At 37.4% G+C, this 7,662-nt stretch overlaps 1 pseudogene; it reads left to right on the top strand.

Annotated features, from left to right (window-relative positions):
* The window catches only part of LOC107688390 (uncharacterized), a 21,606-nt pseudogene extending 17,676 nt beyond the window's left edge, over window positions 1-3,930 (top strand).
* Window positions 3,931-7,662: the final 3,732 nt, after the last annotated feature.

The raw sequence follows: 7,662 nt of genomic DNA, 5'->3' as shown, positions 1-7,662 counted from the left end.
TAAACATTTAATTACACCAAATACACAAAATAATGTTATTTTCAGCAACATCATATGACCCCTTTAATATTTTTTCTAATATGCTTATTTATATTACAATTAGCTTATTATTTATATTACAATTAGTATTTAGGGTTAAAATAGAGAAAATGTTTTTAAATTCCAGTGCAAAGATGCAAATTAGAGACGTTTGGTGGCCAGAAAAATTATATTCCTATGTAATGCCATGGTTTAACCACTAGATGCCCGTATGGCTGTTTAATAAATATAGCCTACATTTAGCTCTAGCTACTCTAGTTGCTGTAGAGTTTTACCGGTCATAATAGCTTATTTATTTATTTATTATATGTTTTGCATTGTATATTTATACATTATCAAACACTCAATGTTTATAAGGTTTTTTTTTTTAATGTTGAATTTAAAAAGATTAATTACTCACATCCCAGTGAGGAGACCCCGCCCCATTTTGGAGGTTCTGCCCACTTTTGGAGTTCACGCCCCATTTTGGAGATCTCCGGTCTGCAGTTATATCTACTTGCTCAATATCGGAGACAGTGGAAAGGCGGCGATGTGGCTTGCAGTGAACGTAGCCTTTTAAACGCCTCTCGGGCATGCAAGTGCAGCTCCTATATCTCTTTGAATGGAAAACATCAAATTCTCCAAAACTGTTCACTAAGCTTATAATTAAATTTCATATTTGAAATCACCAATGAAATCTGACAACAACTTAATACTTAAAACCTGACCCATTAAATACTAGCAATTACCTATTCTATTCGCTCTAATTTATTTAGAATAAAAAGAAAACACCTTGCTATGTGTACTGTACGTGCTATGCTAAAACTTGTCACAGCGCTCGTATACTGTTGCTCTCTTGTTGGTCTGATTGCTTCTATTGTTCTCCTAATTTGTAAGTCGCTTTGGATAAAAGCGTCTGCTAAATTAATAAATGTATATGTAAAGTCAGTGTAATGACAGACAGTGACGTGATGTTGATTTAATATCCCGGTTGGAAGTGTAATAAATACATTATGTTCCACTGATGATGCTGGAAATAGAGCTACATCATGATTCTTACCTGTGGGGGACGGAGGGGCGGGCTTTCAGGCTCTGTTTGTGCGTGTTGTTGCCTATGTAGCATCTTATTTGTATATGATCGTGAATGCCCGAACTTGCCCTTTAACTGAGAATGTTTCTTATATAATACTGATTACAATTATGTTAATTTAGTCATGTGCATGTTTCGGCAATTTGAAAAAAGTTCACTTATTTATGGTTTGACTCAGAGCCGTTGAGAAACAGTTGCAACAGCTTTGATCTCGCCGCCACGCGGTCACGTGGTTCAAGGGTTCCGAACAACTCTGCGCTGTCAATATGTTTGAATGGGTTTAAGTAGGATATTCATGCAGTGTCCGCACTAATGAATCAAGCAAAAGTCACTTCTGTCACCTCCTCTCGTTGGGGAAATTGGTTAGCAACCCTCACAGCCCCGAACATTGTTTTACAGCGTGCGCCAGTCACAAACCCATCCTCATGTATGATGTCTGCAATGACTGAAGTTGTGTTAGAGGATGAAGGACGAATGACTCACGACTGTGTTACGCTTACATACGCACCTACGAGTGAAGTAACAGAAACTCCCATAGAGAATGCAGAATTGGAGTTGTTTGTTGCATGATAAAGTCATTCAGAAATAAGCTGTTAGAGCCTAAGTGGCACGGACCACATCAAGTGATGTTGACTTCCGATACTGTCTGTATGGAAGAAATTAATCTCAAAGCTTTCAATGATTTGAAGAGAGCACTATGTCAAACACCAGCATTAGGAATTGCACAATCTGATAGGCCCTTTATGCTTTATGTACATGAACACTTAGGCTTTATGACTGCATGTCTAATGCAAGATCATGAGGGCAGTTTACGCCCAATTCATTACTATTCTGGTAAACTTGACATAGTCCCCTTTCGGGCTTGAACTGATGGTAAAACTAATGACATTATTAACTGTCTTGATATTCACTTTGAAAGCTTGAAGCTTGCGATAATGGTAAGGGGCGTTACATTTCCGACGCGTGCTTGTGGTGTTCAGCCAATCACAATGCACTGGGTCAGCTGGCCAATCAGAGCAGACTGCGCTTGTCAAAGGAGGGGGCTTTGTTGAAAACGACGTGTTTGAGAGAGGCGGGGCATAGAGGACCTACAATAATGTACAGTATTTGAAAAATAATGTGTTTTTTTAACATTAAAGCATGTCAACATATTCTGTTACACCAAATACACAAAATAATGATCTTTAAAATAGCATCATATGACCCCTTTCATTTATGTATACTGTAATAGACATTGAGCTGCAAAAATAATTCCTGAATCCTAGTAAGAATTTTTTGTTATAATGTTATTGATCTCAGTGTTCATTTTACGAGCCACCCAGTCCAGTGTGAATCGAGGTTCTACAGCGTGCCTGAGTCTTGCACAAAATGCCATTAATACAGTCCGACCAGATCAACGTGGCACCAAATGGACGAGCCACCCAGTCCAGCGTGAATCGAGGTTCTACAGCGTGCCTGAGTCTTGCACAAAATGCCATTGATGGGAATCGCCAATATGACCTATTGAAAGGCTCTTGCACTCAAACAGACACTGAAAGTAATCCCTGGTGGAGAGTGGATCTTATGAAGACGTATACAATTGCATCAGCTTACCAACCGCGGTGACTGCTGCTCTGAGCAACTGAACGTAGTGGTGATTCACATTGGAGATTCACTGGAGTCTGAGGGCCGTACAAACCCGGTGTAAGAAGTGCTATTATTTGCATAAAGACTTATTTTAATATTATTATTTAAGCAATATTACATGAGCAAGTGTGCTGTGTGTTCAGACAAACACCATGTGATATTGCTTTAGTACAACTATTAAACAATTTGATATTGTAAAACTTAATATTGAGTTACTTTCATTTTAGACACATCGCCTGTTTTACTCTATTTAATGGCTCCAGGGACGATAACTATAATGATAAATCTGAAGTTATTCGTTCTATCTAGAAATCGTTCTAAACTTAAAAGAATAGTGGAATCCACACCATAACTACAGCGATAACAGTACATAGGAATGATATCATTGGAATCAATTAATTAACAGTCAATCAGAATCCGCCTGAATTTTAAAGGCTTGTGCATTTCAAACAGCAGACGACAAAACTACAGAACCCGTTTGATAAACAGAACGTTATTGTCTGTTGATGTGGCACTACTATAGTTATTGTTATAACTCTTGTCCTTGGTGTGAACAGCCCTTGATGCCGTTTCATTTGCCAAATTAATATTTTGAACTAGTCGGCTAAACGAGTCAATGTCTCCAAGGGTCGAACAGGGTTTTTCACCTTTGAAGAGCACTGCGAGAGGGGACCCCACTTGAAGGGTCATTCCAATTAAAGTGAGCAACTTAACCCATTTACAAAATGTCCTTCAAAAAGGCCATTAGTGAATGGTCACTTCAAGGAAGTAATTTCACCAGTTATGATCACGTGAACTAATCAGTTCTAGACGCTGAATTATTATTATTATTATTTTTTTTTTATACAGTCAGTGTATACACGCATTTTAATCACGTCTTAATATGTAGTTTAAATAAGAAATTTGTTTTTAGGAAATTAGGTTGTCTTCTGAACAACCTAATTTTGAAGACAGAAAGTGTTGCATAAATACACAACATGTATGATTCTTAAGGCATAATTGTATTTCTACTCTCTCTTCCTTAACTCTCACTCTTATTCAGGTGTGTTAAAGTGTCCTTCATCCCTGCGGGAGGGACGGGGACGTTCAGGTGTGGCGGTGCACTTCAAGGCTGTTATGTGACTTTGGCTCTTCCAGGGGAAAACAGGACTCTGAGCTTGTGTGAAGTGGAGGTGTTCGGGCTTCCAACAGAATAATATAGATAACGCCTTTTTTTCAGCAGGCAAATAACAACCCACCTAATTCCTATATGGCTTAATAATTTATGATCTGATAATATTTTTATAATTCCTGCCTACACCCTGTTTGTTATCTATACCTGTTACAGATATTTGCATGGGAAACAAAACCCATGTCTTAAATGCTCAACGTAACATGAAAATAATGTCTTACTTTACTTCCAGTAAAATATATAAGCTAATATGAATGTTATGATATTTATATCAGCCTTTCTGAATAAAATTGTTCACAACAACCACTTGATGTCACTATTGCTTTACCTTCACTTGAAGGAAATATTAAGCAACTTCTTGAGAGTGGAAAATATGCAATTACAATAATACTATGTAAAGACTGCTGCTTGATTCTTTCACCCTGAACTGAGAGTTAAACCCAGGTAAACTGTTTCTGTTGATCCCAAACCAAAAGCGAACATGACAGACATCACTAAATCAAAAGTGACCATTTCTTGTAAGATCAATATTGATTCAATAGCTTTGCGAGATATGTGTTCAAAACCGTGCTGACGTTTGGGATCATTCATTGTTATTTTGTAAACAGGAATCAGCCTGTTTCTTTTCCGCAGTGAATTGAGAATGACAACTTTTCATCATCATAATTGAATTTGGAGCAGCTGTATGCTTTGAAACGAGGTTGTCCTTCTGGGAGACCATCTGTGCTTAAATCTTCAAAGCACTTGGATAGATTTTTTTGCAAGCTATCTGTCAATATACCGTTTTATGGACAAAATACTGTTGTGGAAAAGGATAAAATGTGAATCTGATTACTTTATTGACGAAAAGGACATCTCTGAAAAGCACAGCTCTACAGTTTTGACAATTATTTTAGCAGTTTTGGCATTCCAATGCATTGTCAAAGATGACAAATTGTCATTTGTGCCAGTCAAGAACATGAAAATTGTATACTATATAAAAATATGCTAATATTAAATACATATTTTCAGACTCACATTAACAGATGGAATAGACGTTTCACTCTAGTCAAGGTTACAAAGGCTGAAATATGTAAAAGGAATCATTAGATATGATAAAGCTTTGTGATAAGAATATATGGCATTAGAAAAATCCTCATCCTGTCTGTCAAAGCTGTTATATTGCACTACTGGGACTGGATTACTATGTCTAGAAAATATAAAAACTTCCTGATGTTTCCAATTTTACATTAAGAAGATTTTTTTAAGCTGCAAAAAAAATAAAATAATAATAACTGGAGTATGTTTTACAACAAAATATCCAGTGTATCCAATCACATTATTGTTAAATGCAGAATCTGAGTGGACAAAATCTGTGCAGTGCAGGTTTTTGCTGTTTTCCCACAAGAGAAAGACTAACTTTTAAATATGTACATCTGCTAAAAGTTATTTTGTCACTGCTTACAAGTACATTAGCAATTGCTGTCAAATCTGAAAGACATAGACTAAAATACACAAAAATCTAATTCTAATGAGGATCTACAATCAGAGGTCAACAGGAGCATACTAACCAGCCAAACCTTTTCTTTGGATAAATGAAATGACACACAAATGCAATCAAACAAACTAGCAGGGCTTTCTGACCCTCAATGTAAGAAAATAAATCATTCAAGTAGCAAAGACAGGAAGCATATTGATTAGGCAGGAGCTCCAGATGTGTAATTCGGCAAAATACTGAAAGAGTAATTGAGTCTCTCTTCTTCATGGCATTACCTGACTGGGTCAATTTGCACTTTGCCTGATCAGGTCAGCGCTCAGGGCGGATGAGACTCCTGCCGTGCCTTCCACACTGATACTGAGACCAGCTCAAGTGTGCATAATGTATAGAGGACCACAGTCTATAAATTGCATCTGATTTAACAAGTTGTTGGAGAGCTGTCAGCATAACCCTTACGTAACCGCAAAATTGCAGCCGTTTAGCAGTTAGAAAAGTACAAATTTGGCTCTTAACATACTTCTTGCTTGAACAAGGTTTTGATGGAGATTCAAATAGAAAGTCTGCAATATTATTACTTAACTTAATTATAAATTAATGGCTTCAACAGTTTGCCCTTATATACTTTGTTAAGAATAACACTCTCTCAGAACTAAAGAAAGAAGACAGCTTGTCATCTGTTTCTTGGAACATACACATATATAACTTCTAGCTTCACCACCCTTGTTCTAGATTTAAAAAAGGCGTAAGGGCACATGGATAACTTCCATCCAATATAATTGACAATTAGCATACAGTTTGGATTGTTTTTTTTCTGGGCGAGAACTCTTCGCCCATCCATGCAGCCTTGAACAGAAATGAAGCAACATTAATACATTACGTTTTTGATAATAATGACAATGTCGGCTGATGCAAGCTTGACTAATGTGACCAGCCAAAGCTAGCACTATATTGCTTTATAAATGTAACAAAAGTAATAATTTAATGCACAATGCACTCACAGTGGCCATTTCACTTATGGCATGGATATTTAAAGCTGCAGTCCGTAAGTTTTGCCTCTTTGTCGCCATCTCTGTTTGAAAACTTGTAATTGCAGCTGTGTGTGGAATTATCTTCCTTGCGTGGGTTGTGAGCCGGCACGGCTCCAGCGCGGATGAATCTAATGTTCTGAAGAGGGATATATACCTTCTTTCCAGAAGAAAGAAGTGGGATCCGTAGGACAAAGGATTCAGCTTGCCCCTCTCGGACACCAGCATGCGCGTAAGAGTTTGGTTTTACAATTCATCTTCAAATCATTTATTTTTGACGTTCTTTGTTTGTTAGAACAGCATTATGGAATCATCATTTTTATGCTTTTCTTCATGCTGCATGCATGGTGGCTTGTGTATACTGATACAGTTATGTTGTCTTCGCAATACTGATATTAAATTTAAAGGTGAAGTGTGTAATTTTTGTAAATTTAAAATATTTTCTTTTGTTTATTATCATTTGTATGTTCGTTTCCTTGACAAATGTAAACACAAAGGCACTATCAAAACGTTGCTCTGTTTGATTGAGCAGCCCAAACAACTATGACATTTTTAAAACGTAGGATTGTGGAAAAGGCTGTTTATAAAGGCTACCATTGTTTTGAAATCCTTTGGTCCACAAAACCTACACACCTTTATACTTAATGTTATTCTTCCAAGACTCAAAATTTAAACTCCCCTTGTAAGCTTCTTTTTTTTCTGTTCTACATATCTGTTGCTAGAGCTTTTAAGATATGCTGTTTCTTTCTACATTCATTTATTAATTCACACTGTCTCTGTCTGTTTCTCTCACATCTTTATATCTGCTCTTAGTTGATCTCTCTGCCACTGCTGACTTAAAAACTGGCAAAGCTAAACCTTCAAAGTCCAAACCTTCCTCTACAGTTTCAGTCAGTGAGATCTCTGAAGGTAAAATCTCAGAATAGTCTTATGCCGAGTTCACACTGCATGATTTTAGCCCGATTTTTCACTCGCCGACAGGTTTTGCGAAATCGCAGACAAATGCCCGACATCTGAGGCAAATCGGTGCTCGTTCACGCGAGTGACAATCACACAGTGTGAATTATCAAAGACGCGGTCTGAGGGAATCGCCGACTCCCGTGAAATATTTGGCATGCTAAATATCTGGAGCAGTCGGCGATTCACAATCACGCTGTGTGAAATGAGTTCTGACTGAAAAACACATCGACGATGACCTACAGCCAATGAGAGAGCACGATACAGGGCAGCGGGAAGTTCGGGGAGGAGTTATATG

The sequence above is a fragment of the Sinocyclocheilus anshuiensis genome, unplaced genomic scaffold (genome assembly GCF_001515605.1).
Source record: "Sinocyclocheilus anshuiensis isolate Anshui unplaced genomic scaffold, SAMN03320099.WGS_v1.1 scaffold209, whole genome shotgun sequence".
Taxonomy (NCBI): Eukaryota; Metazoa; Chordata; class Actinopteri; order Cypriniformes; family Cyprinidae; genus Sinocyclocheilus; species Sinocyclocheilus anshuiensis.
Note: the sequence above shows the minus strand (reverse complement) of the source record. Positions and strands in the feature narration are given on the sequence as shown.